Source organism: Capra hircus, chromosome 28 (genome assembly GCF_001704415.2).
Source record: "Capra hircus breed San Clemente chromosome 28, ASM170441v1, whole genome shotgun sequence".
NCBI classification, from domain to species: Eukaryota; Metazoa; Chordata; class Mammalia; order Artiodactyla; family Bovidae; genus Capra; species Capra hircus.
The window spans coordinates 27,732,488-27,747,787 of record NC_030835.1 but is presented as its reverse complement, the minus strand read 5'-3'; the positions used below and the strand labels follow the sequence as shown (position 1 = coordinate 27,747,787).

Below are 15,300 nucleotides of genomic sequence, written 5' to 3'. Positions count from 1 at the left end.
TTGGTTCTTCCTCTTCACCTTTTTTGGTTCCATTGACTGCTACTTCTTGTCCACCATAGCCTATGGCAGCTGTGTGGCTGTGTACCAGCCCCTGCTTTATGTGACCACAGTGACACCAAAGGGTCTTTTTGTTTCTGTGACCAGGGCTTCCGTTGATGGTGTCTTCAGGGCCTTGGTGATGAAGTGTCTCTTTCTCCCAAATATTCCTCATCATTTTGCTTATTCTGCCAATGTGATGCTGATTTAATTATACTTTATTATAATTCATTGTTGACCTTCTATCATTCCAATAAAAAATCCATCAGAACAGGAATTACATCTTATTCACCTTTATATCTACAATGGTTCTGAGCCCACTTTTTCTTAATGCAGGTGATGAATGTGAATTTATAAACATGGAATAATAAGTCTGGCTTTATCCAACACCACTATTTTTTTTTAATTGTGGTAAAGTTCACTTAGCATAAAATTTACTGTTAGTGACATTGATTACATTCACAATGTTGTGCAACCTCACAGGATATTTCATCACTCCCAAAAGAAACCCTGGGAACTTCCCTGGTAGTCCAGTGGTTAAGACTCCATGCTTCCAATTCAGAGGGCATGAGGTTCGATACCTGAGGGGGGCTAGGATTCTGCATGCCAAGTGGTACAGTCAAAACAAACAAACAAAAACAAATAAAACCCAAAAAAATACCCTTTACCCAGGAAGTCATCACTCCCCATTCTCCCCCTCCCTTAGACCCTGCCAAGCACTAATCTATTTCCTGTTTCTATGGGCTTGCCTATTCTGGACGTTTCATATAAATAAAATTCTATAATATGTGGCCTTAGTATCTGGCTTTTTTACACATAACATGATGTTTTGTGGTTAACCCATGTCATAGCATATATCTGTTCTTCATTTCTTTTTATGACTGCATAATATTCCATGAGAAACGCTGGGCTGGAAGAAGCACAAGCTGGAATCAAGATTGGGGAGAAATATCAATAACCTCAGATATGCAGATGACACCACCTTTATGGCAGAAAGTGAAGAGGAACTAAAAAGCCTCTTGATGAAAGTGAAAGAGGAGAGTGAAAAAGTTGGCTTAAACCTCAACATTCAGAAAACTAAGATCATGGCATCCGGTCCCATCACTTCATGGCAAATAGATGGGGAAACAGTGGAAACAGTGTCAGACTTTATTTTTGGGGGCTCCAAAATCACTGCAGATGGTGATTGCAGCCATGAGATTAAAAGACGCTTACTCCTTGGAAGGAAAGTTATGACCAACCTAGACAGCATATTCAAAAGCAGAGACAGTACTTTGCCAACAAAGATCTGCCTAGTCAAGGCTATGGTTTTTCCAGTGGTCATGTATGGAAGTGAGAGTTGGACTTTGAAGAAAGTTGAGCGCTGAAGAATTGATGCTTTTGAACTGTGGTGTTGGAGAAGACTCTTGAGAGTGCCTTGGACTGCAAGGAGATCCAACCAGTCCATCCTAAAGATCAGCCCTGGGTGTTCTTTGGAAGGAATGATGCTAAAGCCAAAACTCCGGTACTTTGGCTACCTCATGCGAAGAGTTGATTCATTGGAAAAGACTCTGATGCTGGGAGGGATTGGGGGCAGGAGGAAAAGGGGACGACAGAGGATGAGATGGCTGGATGGCATCACCGACTCGACGGACGTGAATCTGAGTAAACTCCGGGAGATGGTGATGGACAGGGAGGCCTGGCGTGCTGCAATTCATGGGGTCGCAAAGAGTCGGACATGACTGAGCAACTGAACTGAATATTCCATTGTGTGAATATACCACATTTTGTTTATTTCATTCACCAGTTGATGGGCATTTAGGTTGTTTCTACCTTTCGGCTTTTTTGAACAGTATCCCTTAATATTTTAATAATAGGACTCAGTATAGAAATGTCAGTGATCATTAATTTTTTTGTTACATAGATGTTACAGCCTGTTTACTTGTCCCCACCTCCATCCTTACTAGACTGTAAGGTCCTGAGGGCAGGGACTTGACTTGTTCCCTGTGGGTTCCCCAGGGCCTTGGTTAATTCTGGCGCAGAGTACATGTTCAATAAATCTGTTGACAGATGAATAATTTCTGCTGAAAGGACTGACTGTCCAATCCTAATATATATGAGACACATCTAAAGTCACTCTCATAAAATCACGGAATATTAGATCTTGAAGAATGGAATAGCTGGTCCAATATTGTCATTTAAATATTTTTGGCACCATCACTGTCTAGCTGTGTGACAGTGGGCAAGTTTCTTGATCAGATTCTTAATCAGTTGATCAATTCTTGACCAATCTCTTAATCAGATTCCTTACCTATAAAATAGAGGCAATAACATAGCCTACCTCATAAAGCTGTTTTGGTGTTTAAAGGACAACACAGATTCAGTGCTGATTATTAGGAATAAGAAATTAAGATCAAAAAGGGTAGGCAAAGTACTCAAGATTACACAGATGCTTAGAGGCAGAACTGAGACCAGAACCCACGTCTTGGCTTTCCCATCTTCCCATGTCATTCAAAGGCTACTCAGAACCAGATGGGGAACAGACTTTTCTCTGTTATGACATCACTGCTTCTTCCACGGTCACATTCTCCAGGGCAGACCTCTCCTTAGACAGGCGGCCTTCACATTCTAGGTTTTGTCCCTCCTTCCACAATCCAATCTAACCTCCTATCTACCTCAGGAAAGACAAAGATTCAGAGTGTCCACTCACAATTTCCCCCAAAGTATGTTCCTCAAAATATTCACTTGTATCTAGGGTAATTTGTAGGCTGGAAAAAAAAAAAAAAGATTCCTTAATCAAATGCATTTGAGAAAGAGGACATTTCTTGGAAAGAGATAATGCAAATTAGTATATAAAGGCTACTAAGAAGGCCTGCATCTAGATGCCTCCTTACCCAGTAGTTCTAGGATGTAATGAAATATGAAATCTTGTCTCAGCACAATACCATATTTGGAATGTCATGAAACACATTTTGAGAAACACTGGCCTCAATTGTTACCCTTGGCATCAAATGGAAGGGTCATATTTTTATTCACATGGTATGAAAGAGCAGGTTTTGTCTAGTTTTTCACTGCTTAGTACCTGGCACACACTAGAGATGAAACAACTATTTGTTGAAGAAATGAATACATTTTAACAGAAATCACAACTTGGAAATAAAGATGTGTTAGTAAAGAAGCTAACACCTCAGCCACTGGGTCTTCAGTCTGAAAGTGAAAGTGTGGTCAGTCCCGCCTGACACTTTGCGACCCTATGGGCTATAGCCCCCCAGGCTACTCTGTCCATGGGATTTTCCAGGCAAGAATACTAGAGTGGGTAGCCATTCTCTTCTCCAAGGGATATTCCTGACCCAGGGATCAAACCTGGGTCTCCTTGCATTGCAGGCAAATTCTTTACCTTCTGAGTCACCAGCGGTTTTCACACTAGTTGTACCCAAAGGAAAGGTCCCCATGGTGTCTCTCTCCCACAAGAAGAAGGCTCCCATCCACCCATTGCTGGTCTCTTGCCTTTCAAAACGGCAAGTCCCTATCAAAGTAGACCAAGAACGTCATCTGGGTCACTGGCACCTGGTTCACTAGACTCCCTGCCCAGCGCACTAGTGTTTCCAGGGGCACCAGTCTTCATGACTTCAAATTCCGGCTCCCTTCCAGATGTGACCTGCGTCAACAAGCTCTACCTGCATACCCGTGAAAAAATGAACTCCCCTCCCCGACCCATGCCCGCCCTCCTGGGCTCGTCCAGGCAGCAGCAGAGAGGACCAGGGAACGGGGAACGGGGTAGGCTGCTTCAACTTTTCCTGGCAAAGCCACCTTCCTTTTCAGAACCTTTAGCTCAGCTAAGTGGAGACACCTGGTGTTTGTTGTTGCAACTTCAAGAACAATACATCAAAGATTCCAGGCAGAAAATCAGGCTCCTCATAAACATTGCATAGTCACAAAGACAATCTGAGGAGAGGAAATGCAGACTGTAGCCCATCTCAACCTTGGGAGACATTTTTCCTTCTCGAATTTTCTACCATCTGTGTAGTTGTTCTCCACAGGCTTGCCTTTAAAACGGAGGAAAACGCAACTGCAAGGCACCCAAATTTGTGAGGAGCCAGGAAGGAGGAGAAATACTCTTTCCTGATTGCTTCATTTTGTCAGGTTTTAAATCAGAGTGCTAACTTTTGTGCAATAACTGTTTGGTAACACTTAATAAGTAGCTGATGTAGCACAGTTCCAAAAAAGAATTTTTTTTAAGCCTATGCAAGGCCAAAGGAATATTAAAGTTTCACTACGGAAGAAATATGGCCGCTGCCAAGAACTGATTAGTCATAAAATCCACAGCATTATCATCATCCATCATTGCCTTTCTTTTAATGACCGAACTAAAAAGAGAGACATCAAAGTTTTCAAAATAAGGTTATAAAAACGCTGTACACAGAGGAGGTCTCCAAATATTTTGATAGAACCTGAACAGAAAAAAATATAGAAGAATCATTGAAACAAATCACAAAACATATGTTGTTATGTTTTGCTCTAAAAACCATGAAGTTTATCCAGGACCCTATTATGGTAACTGCTTAGCTTTTCATGCATTCCTAAATTACCATGTAATCTAAAACCTTGTTTTCAGCTGTCCTATATTGGAAAGTCCCTTAAAATAATCAGGATGATTACAGGCTGGTATTCAGAAAGAAACTTGCTTGTGTTATAGTAACTGAAAGTATTATTTATCAGGCAGGCTCCTTTAAAAAAAAAAAATCTACCTCAGAAGCACAATGTATTCAGGAAATACCTAAACTAAGGATTGCATTTTGGGCTCTCTACATTTTCAAACACATGGATAGTTGGTGTAAAAATATGTTCTTTTCCTGCAGGGACTTGACTGTAATTAGTGTATGCCAAAACTCTCTCACAGAGATTTCATTGTCTTATCTACTTACATCATCTTAATGCGATTTTATTTTACTTTGTCAAAGTCATATTAATGTAAATGTGTTCTTGATAGCAAACAGAGTTCTTTTTTATGCAAAACAGGATTCAGCTGACTCTAATAAAACAGCTTGCAGTCTATTAGACTATAACAGTAATGTGCTTATTTTGTTTCTCAAATCAAGACTGTGTCAGAAAGCTATAGACAGAGATTTGTCTTGTTTTTCACAATAATTGCTAGGGTGGGGTTACATTATGATCTTTAAATGAATAGTATTGCTTAGAACAAACACTTCATATATCTTTTATCTTCCCCTGCATACAGTTCTGAGTTTTCTTTGAAAATGCTGCGCTACTTTTCCACATAAGTCATCAGAATGTTTCCAAAGAATTTTAACTGCCAGATTAATTATATCTTGCAAACAAAGATAGATTGCTTACATTCTTTATTCAGAATTCCTGCCAGTATGGAGCAACTGGCAACAAATTAATTTCTTTTGCAACCATGCAAAATGTTTTGCTATGAAAAGCTCTGGAAGGTAAATGTATCCTTTAAAAAAAAAAATTCAGGTTGCTCATTCTGAAAGGCTAATCTGTAAGCAAAAAACAGAGGATTAAATGAATTTGACTGCTCCCCCTCACTCACTTTTTTTTAGCATCTACGTTATAGCTTTCCGTTAATGTATTCAGTTAATTAAGTATTGCTGTGACCTGGTGGCAATTTTTGAAATCCAGGGAATTTTTCCCCCTTTAAATTCCACCTCCCCCACAGAGCAGAATATAATCTGTTTCCAGTCAGTTTGTTTATGTCAGCTGTGTCTCTACTACAAGCCTCTAAAATGTTTTAATAAATTTATCAACCAAAAAATATTACAAACATTTCATTTCCTTTGATTCAGACACACATACACACCAAAAAAAAAAAAAAAACACCTCTGCCTTCATTGCAAATTCTTGCCCGTATGAATCATTCTAAGTAATATTTGCTTTAACTTTCGTGTGGTTCTACAAACAACCTTTATATGGCTGGACTTCAAAGCTAGGAGAAATAAAGGTTAGAAATGTGATAGGAGTAATCTATTATTAGGCATGAAACATTAAACCACTTTTAGCTATAAGTCTTAAAACCTGAATAATCTAGGTTTTTAATGCAGTGCACATTTATTGTGCTTTCACTTACACAGGCATTTATCACAGAGTAGTGTTTGGAAGAGAAATATTTTCCATTGCACTTTGTGCCACAATTTGGTTTAATTTTTCCTAATATTTAATTTAGAAAAACGGTAATATTATAACAGGGTTCTCATGTTTCCCGGCCAAAATGCTTGGTGTTCCTCACAGAGTAAAATTAATCTGTTACCAGCCCGCTGACCTGCAAGTCAGGTTTCAGTGAAGTAGGCGCTGAGAGGGAAGGGCAGAGGAAGGGGGTGAGTGAGGCTGGGTAGGAAGATAAGATCTCTTTCTTAGACTTGGAAGAAAAAAAAAAAAAAAGCTTAGAGGAATGTCTCAACCCACCCATGCCATCAAATGACAGAAAATAAGCTGAACGGTGTATTTGAGCAGAAGAGTATTTGAAAACATTTATTAGCTCCATCCATAACGACATCCACTGCAGGAATGTTAATTGTTAAAATCTGTACTGCAGTTATTTCTTTAAGCGAGGGGGGCTGCATTGAGTGAAAATTCAGCTCCTTGTTTCTCTTTTTTTTTCTCCACATATACTTGCACTTAAAAAAAAAAACTAATGTTATGAAATAAGTCAGATATCAGATGGAGAGCTTTCTATCACAAGAGAATACAAAACAGTGTTAAGGATATATGCATAAGCGGGAACAAAAAAAACAACATTGGTAACATTTTGTTCTTGATTAAATTTGTGCTCCTAATACAGTAGATTAAAAATAAGTCCAACTGTTAAACACATTAGTGTTCAGCCACTGCTGATGTGCCAGGAAAGCAGCTATCGCTACGGACCTGGCCTGACTCTCCGCAGCCTTGAGGAGACAGAGGAAATCTGACCCCAGGGAAATCTGAGGCCTCCCCCCACCGCACCCCCCGCCCCGCCCCCGGTCCATCAATGACCCTGCAGTTTGGGGATTCCTTGTTTTCATCTGCTGATCACTTACCAGAACCTTCTTAACATCTCACACTGTGTCAAACTGGGGTCCCTCAGCAAAGCTGAAAGAGAATATTGCCTTAAAAACATGGAGAGAAAGATTGCTAATAGCTGGCCACAATCAAGGCACTCTTTGAAAAAAATTAAAGTTAAGTTGTCATCTTTGGGGCAATTACTTGTGAAACTTGTGTCCTTTAAGAAGATTGGTGTAGAGGCTTCCCTGGTGGTCCCGAGCTTAAGACTTCACTTTCCAATGCCAGGAGTGCAGGTTCAATCCCTGGTCGGGGACATGCCTGGTGACCAAAAAGCCAAAATCTAAAACCAAAGCAATATTGTAACAAATTCAATAAAGAGTCTAAAAAATGGTCCACATCAAAAACAACAACAACAACAACAACTTAAAAATAAAGGATTAGTGTAAGCCCCACGTCCCATTCCCCAGGTATTTTATGACTAAAAATGAGAGTAAAGATGGGATCACATCCCAAAAATACCTGAAGTGGGAGACACTCCAGAGATCATAGCCAGTGCTCTTCTGGTGTAGTTGATGCCCAGCGAGGTTAAGGGCAGCATTGCAACAGGAGACCGGAGCCAGCAGGCTGGAGATTCCAAGCTTCAGTTTCCCCCACCCTGTCCATTGTATGACACGATGCTGCTCAGTTAGTTCAAAATAAGAGACTGAAATTAAACCCATGAGTAAGAGAAATAATATATTTCTTCAGGTGATTGTAGTAATGGCTCTACCTAATCTGTGTGTGATTACATTTGTATGATTTCTTCAAATTATCTGTGTGTTTCTGCTTGAACAAAAATACCAGCTCTTCAATTCTTACTCCCTCCTCCCCCGCCCTGCCCCATCTTCCCCTCCCAGCTTCCCCCACTCCCTCTCAAGTGCACTTTTTATGATCCTTGGTCAATCTGGCTTAATAGGTTACCTGTTGCTGACACTCTCACTTCACATAGAAGCGGTACTCTCTGCTGTGACTTGCTTTCTGAAAGGGTATGAGGGTATGATGTTTATAAATCTAGGAAGTTAATTGCTCCCCAAAAGCAATGCAGAAAACTGCATATATTGCCAAGAACAGAGAACAGTTAATTGAAACTATTTGGGGCATGCAGTATAGAACAAGGAGATGGTTTCTGAGCAACACATATCTCAATGTGGCTTGCCAAAGACCTGCACACTTTTAATTTGCTCTACAAATTTGGTTAGCCCAATAAAGTATAAACATCAAACACTGGTTGTGGAACGCATTAAACATTAACCAACTGAGACCTTAAAGACTTGAGTAGAACATTAAAATTAGAGGAGAAAGATAGGCCAGGCAACTCTGGGAAATTAGGTTAAGACTCTAAAAGAGAATGTTTGTTGGCTGGGTAAAAATAAAGTAAGAGCTATTTTAAGATTGGTAACCATTTGTCTCGTAGACAGACTATTTCCCCTCCCTGAGATTATATTTTTAAAATCAGGCAAATTTACCAAGTCATTCTGATTGTCCGATTGTTCTCCAGGACACAATGTATTACCATCCAAATGAGCTCTGAAAGGGTGAGGGTGGGAGGGTGGTGGAGGTATATCCACTGCTGCCCCAGACCTAAGAATTTTTAGATGGAACTGTGCATTTTATCCATTTTGTGTGTTTGTGAGTATTCCACATTGCTTATCCTGGGGGTCAGCCCCATAAAGGTTCAATAAACTTTTGTTGGACAACAAAATGAAAATGCTCTCTAAGGAAATTAAGGATGGCTCCCAGGTTTCCTGTTCAGACTTGTCCGGTAAAGCCCACCCAAACCCTTCATGAGTTCAGGATGTATTCCATTCACAACAAGAGCAATAAGCATATCCTTTGAAACAGTAAGATTCAAGAAAACGAAAATAATACCATATTCAAGTACCTTGTTCCCTAAGTATCCTTTGCTCCAGGGGGCCTCACAAAGTAAATTCCTGCAAGATAAGAACATTTCCTCTCAGGAGAAAGTTTGGTACATTACCTTTTTTTGATATCCACTAAGAGTCTAGGATCCTGTAGGTGATAGCTCTCAACAACCCCACATAAGTCATGGTAAGAATGAATTAGACCAGGGGTTCCCAGTCTCCAGGATCTAATGCCTGATGATCTGAGCTGGACTTGATGTAATAATAGAAATAAAGTGCACAATAAATGTGTTGTGCTTGAATCTCCCCCAAACCATCCCCACTGCCCCTGGTCCATGGGAAAATTGTCTTCCATGAAACTGGTCCCTGGTACCAAACTGGTTGGAGCCCACTGATAAACCACTACTAGCCCAAGAATTAACTCCTAAGGCAGTTTAAATCTAACTACCCGCCTTCATGAGAATCCAAACATCCAGTCATGATAGGATATAAGAACCCTTAGGAACCCAGTCTCACTTGGGGTTGCCTCAAAAGTAGACCCCAAGACATTTTGGGAGGCAAAAGAAACACCAGATAGGGAGGAGGAAAACAAGGCAGGATGGGAAGGGCAACTGATGGGAGATGTATTGAGTTGGCCAAAAAATTTGTTTGGGTTCTTCCATTTGATGTTATGGGAAAACCTAACCAGCTTTTTGGCCAACCCAAGCCAGCTACTACAAGTCAGCACCTGGAGCTTAATTCCATGGAAAACTCTGGAAGTCAGTGTATAACACACACCTCAGAATTATCCCACCTGAGAGATGGAGCTGGAGTGTTTATATACCAGCTGCCATCAGTCTTTGGATGAAGTTGTTCCTGAGAGGCATTGATTCCGGGGTACCAGCAGCTGACCACATAGACAGACAAAGCAGGTTTGGGGGAGCCAAAGGAAGCTCTCAAGCCGCAAAATGCAGGAGCTGGGAATTGGAAGCCAGGCTGCAACGCTCAAGTGGCATCAGAACGAGGGACTATGGGAAGTATTCTAACAGAAGTGTCTAAATATCAGCAATGACCTCTGAGACGTTTACCTGCAGTTCTTTGTTGTGTCTAGTATAGTAGCTAAAGCATCATAGGGGCTGAGTCAATGTTTGTTAAATGAAGAAAGGACAGAATAAGACATCAGTTAACTGTTTTAAAGCTGTATATATATGGTTTATGCAATATTTAATATTGAAAAGTTAACACTTTTCTTTAGAAGCTATATAATATGGGCTCAGGCTTGCTATCAGACAGACCAAAGTTTAAATATCACTTCCATCACTTTCTAGTTGTAAAAACGAGCAAATTACTTCCCTTAGTCTCTGTGGCTCCATATATAAATCGCCTGTTTCATAGTATCACATGGTATAAAACTGGAGAAGTAAGTGATAAAAGACTGGGTACAGTAATTGACACATGGTAAGTACTCAATGCTAATATAATGATTCAAGAGTCAGCTCTCTGACTTCAAATCCCACTTGTGCCACCAACTAGTCATATACTGGGTTAGCCAAAAATTTTGTTTGGGTTTTTCCTTAACATCTTATGGAAAAAAACCTGAACAAAGGTTTTGGCTAACCCAGTAACTTCAAGCCAGCCACTTAGCCTCTCTGCTACAGGACTTCCCCATCTTGGAAGTGGAGACAAAAATTTTTTGCTGTTCATTCCCCCAAGAGTGAGATCCTAAGAGGATATCATTGAGCGCTCAATAGTTCGCACGTCCTTTTATGTATGTCGTCTCACTTCTGAGCAGGAAAGGACTTTGAAATCATAAATCATCCTTCCAGTGTAGGGGAGTGCCTCTCCGTTTCTCCAAATGCCCCCAAATCTGATTTGTGTTTGGATTAGGTTGTAGATTGTGTAGAGACCTATTGGGGCTACACAGAGAGGAAATTCGGTTTGAGTCATCAGTGCTCAGCCAGGCAGTCAGGGTGGGCATGAGAGTGACCAGCAGGCACTTGCCCACATGGATCTTGTGGCTCACATTTAGGATGGAGTGTTTATTAAGATTCTAGATGAATGAAGAGTAGAATTTATACTGGAACCATTGAACCAGTGAAGTCATGTAGCCAGGCATCAGAGTGGACCTGTCTGGCAAGGGCAGGCAAGGGGACTCTCATGTACAATACACCACGAGATAATGCCTAAAACAGCCTGGGGATGATTCCATCAGCCTGTCTGAGCATTGAGTATGTGCTAATCATGGTAGCAGATACAAAAAGGAGTGGCCTTTTATTATCCCTGTTTCACAGTTGATAAAGCTGAGGCTTACATACTTGCCCATGTTATGCAGAACTGTAGCCCAGGTCTGCCTGAAGCCAAAGAGAAGGTTTTAAACCACTCTATAACACTGATTTTCTGTAAATTATGATATTTTGATACCATCAACATATAGCTATAATAGAGACAAAATAAAGAAAATCTAATTAATACTATGTATTTTTTTAATGTTTAGCGTCTTGAGGGAAAAAAGTTTTGCAACAGAGCATTGAGAGTCACTGAACAGAGCATATTCAGCAAGAGAAGAGGAAGTCACAACCACCACTCTCCAAATGCTCTTATTTTATGGTATTGCTAAGCCTTCCAGAAGAATTCAGCCAAGGCAACAAGAATGAATTTAAGTAGCTAGTCCTCTTTGTGATTACTTCCCTCCCTTGCATCTCAGTGAGCTCACCTGAAGAGAATCTAAGAATCGAATAATACTTGCTAGCGTACTGTTCATTTACTGAGCACTTACTCTGTGCCAGGCAGTGCCTGACCTAGGTTACATCCACCGTTCCTCAGCATCCTTCTGGGTTATGTGCCATTAGCTTCCCCTTTTACAAATGTGAAACTGGAGCTCAGAGAGGTTGAAGAGCTTTTCCAAGGTCAAGTTAGAGCTAGCAAGTAGAAAAGCTGTGATTCAAATCCTGACTGCCTGATGCTAGGAATGAAACAGTCATCCCTGGTGCTATGCTATCTCTGCAGGTTTGAATCCTAGTGATGGAAAAGTACCCATTTTCTTTCAGACATTTTCTATTACATAGGACAAATCTGGGCTTTTAAGTATTGTAAACAACTTTAAAAAAAAATGTACTTGAGCAAACTTAGTTCCCGGGAATTCTTGGGAACAGAGTTTAAAGTTCCAAAACAAAACAAATCTTTGCTAAATGAGCCTGTCATGATAAAACTGTATAAAAAAGTAGGATTTACAACTGCATACAATATTTGATCCCAATTTCACAAATATTTTTTAAACTTTTAGTAAATATATGTTTGTAAAAATATACTTTCAAAAAACATTATGTTTTATGTACAATGTTATAATCCTGAACTTTTACTTAACCTTACTTAATGAGTATACAGCCTCTATAATATTCAACATGGAACAAAAATTCTAAGAAGGACTACATTAAAAGTCAAAAAGGGGGTCTCTATTTTTTTCTTATTTAAAAGGACAAACGTTACATATATTATCTGGAAAAAGTGAACAGTAATATTTGCTCAGTCACCACGTATCAGGGACAAGGCTGGACTTTTAACATCTATTGTCTTAACTAACACCCGCCACAGGCTTGTGTACGGCCACCATTTTGTCCATTTTGTTAATAAGAAAGCAAGTTTCAGAGAAATTAAGTGGCTGTTCCACAGTCATGAAACTCAAAAGTGGCAGAAGTATAATTGCAACACCTTCTTACTCCAGGCTGGGAGCTCTTTGTAATACAGTGTAACCCATCATACATACGGGAGAAGGCGATGGCAGCCCACTCCAGTACTCTTGCCTGGAGAATCCCATGGAAGGAGGAGCCTGGTAGGCTGCAGTCCATGGGGTCGCTAAGAGTCGGACACGACTGAGCGACTTCACTTTCACTTTTCACTTCCATGCATTGGAGAAGGAAATGGCAACCCACTCCAGTGTTCTTGCCTGGAGAATCCCAGGGATGGGGGAGCCTGGTTGGCTGCCGTCTATGGGGTTGCACGGAGTTGGACACGACTGAAGCGACTTAGCAGCAGCAGCAGCAGCATACAAATTATTTATTATACATCCATATTTGTGGGTTCACTCCCTGGATTGGGAAAATCTCCTGGAGTAGAAAATGGCGATCTGCTCCAGTATTCTTGCCTGGGAAATCCCATGGACAGAGGAGCCTGGCGGGCTAGAGTCCATGAAATCACAAAGGATCGGACACAACTGAGTGCTTAAGCATACATACAGGCTTGTCTCTGTGATGCCATCATTTCCTGAGATATTAATTTATTATATATTCCTGATTTTACAGGGGACTAGAAGAAGAAAGGTAGTTCCTCCTCCCTAAATCAAAACTGTGGAGTCTTCCCACGACAGGTGAGATTCCTAGGGCAGAGTGAGGAAGACTTTGCCTTGCAAGAGGAGGGAAGAGGTGCTGGGGTCAGCAAGGCTGTCCACCAGGTCCCCAGCCTAAATGTTTTGCCCAAAGAGCTTGCTGCCTCAGCTTAGCACATGATGAGTGAGACTGCCCATCTTTGAAACAAAGAATCCTAGGATGCCTCAGAGCTTAACTTGAAAAGTTCCAATCTAAAGAATTAAAATAATGGAATTTTCTCTTTGTCAGGTCAGGACTTGGACTTAGCAGTAAGGAGCTTACTCAAACATGGCACACCTTCACCAAGGTCTCTGAGGCATTAAACTTGTTGACACCATGCCAGGGAATTCGTCCCCACGGTCAGGGGCAGGACAGATGCAAAATTTAATAAGTGCTTCAACAGTTCACCCCTTGCATTTCTTTTTAAAGTTTCTCCTGGAGCAATATGACTGCCTTCAGGAATGGCAAGAGTTGACTACCTACCAAAAAGGAGGTTCCAGTCCATGGAACCTGTGGGCATTTTAGGCCCCCACCCCATTCTAACAGAAGTCATTTTTCAGTCCCATCAGCTATTCTAGCTGTGCCCTTTAGCACAGGCTCTTCAATCAACAGCAAGAAATAGAAAAGGCATGAAAGCATCACCCCCTGCAAAAAAAGTCTTTTCATTTAAAATATCAAGATTTCATTGCTTGTGCTATGGCTAATAACAGATGGCAAAGTGGCAAGGCAGCTCCCTAAGCCCATTCTGTTTCCAAGCTCGTTAAACTTTGGAACAAGGTTTGTCTGTTGTGTGTGCATGTGTTTTAAAGCTGTTTTATGACATATTGTCAGGAACTCAGGTACTGGGCCTCTTTAACTCCAGCTTTCAGCAACTGCCTTTGCACTTCCCTTTCACATAATTAAACACCCTATGGTACTTAACAGAGTAATAAGTAGCACATCAATAAAGCAATAAATAATTGTATTCAGAAAAACTCCAGAGCCATCATCCATTAAGCAGCAGCTGTAAGCAATAGTTTTGATTAATCAATAAGGTTATGGAATAGGAAAGCAGAAGTTGGTCAAGGCCTGGGAAGAATCAACCAGACTTCTAAGCTAAGGAGGTAGCTCATCTCCCAGGTAACTTCCTGGGAGAATATCAATTGTAAGCACTAGCCCAGAGAGTAACTGCAACGGGCAGGAAGCCCCACCTCCAGAAACTAGTAAATTACCTAGTTAGAAACAAAGAAGCAGGACAATTCAACTCTAGGGCAAGAGGGTTGCCTACTGAGGAGGAGTGACTGCCCAAAACAGCAAAATGTTTCAACTTCAGAAAACAAGTACTGAGCTGAGTTGAGCTGTGGAGCCAGGAGGAGGAGGGTGATGAACCTGGAACTCTGGAGGAGGCTGATGAACCTGGAATTCTGGAGGAGGGTGATGAACCTGGAACTCCGCCCGTGTGTCCATAGTAGACTTCTCAGCACCCTAGAAGACAAGGCCACTCAGCCTCCTGCCAAGAGGGAGACCCTATAGGAGTGCTGCTATAGGACCACAGCTCTGAAGGCTACGGGCGGGATGGGGCTGAGATCATCTGGGTAACAGTGCTTACAGCCCTCACAGTCACCTGTGGGGTTTTGTTGTATAATCGCTTGCCTGGGTCCTGTGCCGGCAGATGGGAACCTGAATTTCTGAAGGTGGGGCCCAGGAGCCTGTAGTTTATTTAAAAAAGAGTTTGACAGGAATATAGTTGCTTTACAATGTTGTGTTAGTTTCTACTGTAGGGCAGAGTGGATCAGCTCTACTACTACTACTACTAAGCCGCTTCAGTCGTGTCCAACTCTGTGCGACCCACAGACGGCAGCCCACCAGGCTCCCCCGTCCCTGGGATTCTCCAGGCAAGAACACTGGAGTGGGTTGCCATTTCCTTCTCCAGTTTTCCTTTAAAATTGTATATCCACTCTTTTTGGATTTTCTTCCCATGAGGTCACCGCACAGCACTGAGAACAATTTGCTGAGCTGTACAGTGGGTCTTCATTAGTTACCTGTTTCCTACACAGTAG

At 41.3% G+C, this 15,300-nt stretch overlaps 1 long non-coding RNA gene across 8 annotated transcripts in view; it reads right to left on the bottom strand.

Moving 5' to 3' along the window:
- Positions 4,232 to 15,300, bottom strand: part of LOC102169358 — a 66,127-nt gene continuing 55,058 nt past the window's right edge. For 2 of the 8 annotated variants that reach the window (XR_001917444.1, XR_001917443.1), the window contains 4 exons: positions 8,942 to 8,990; positions 7,981 to 8,037; positions 7,540 to 7,697; positions 6,669 to 7,360 (listed from right to left, as the gene is read on the bottom strand). This is a non-coding gene — a long non-coding RNA (uncharacterized LOC102169358). The other 6 variants (XR_001917445.1, XR_311173.3, XR_001297400.2 and 3 more) reach the window with 6 other exon arrangements.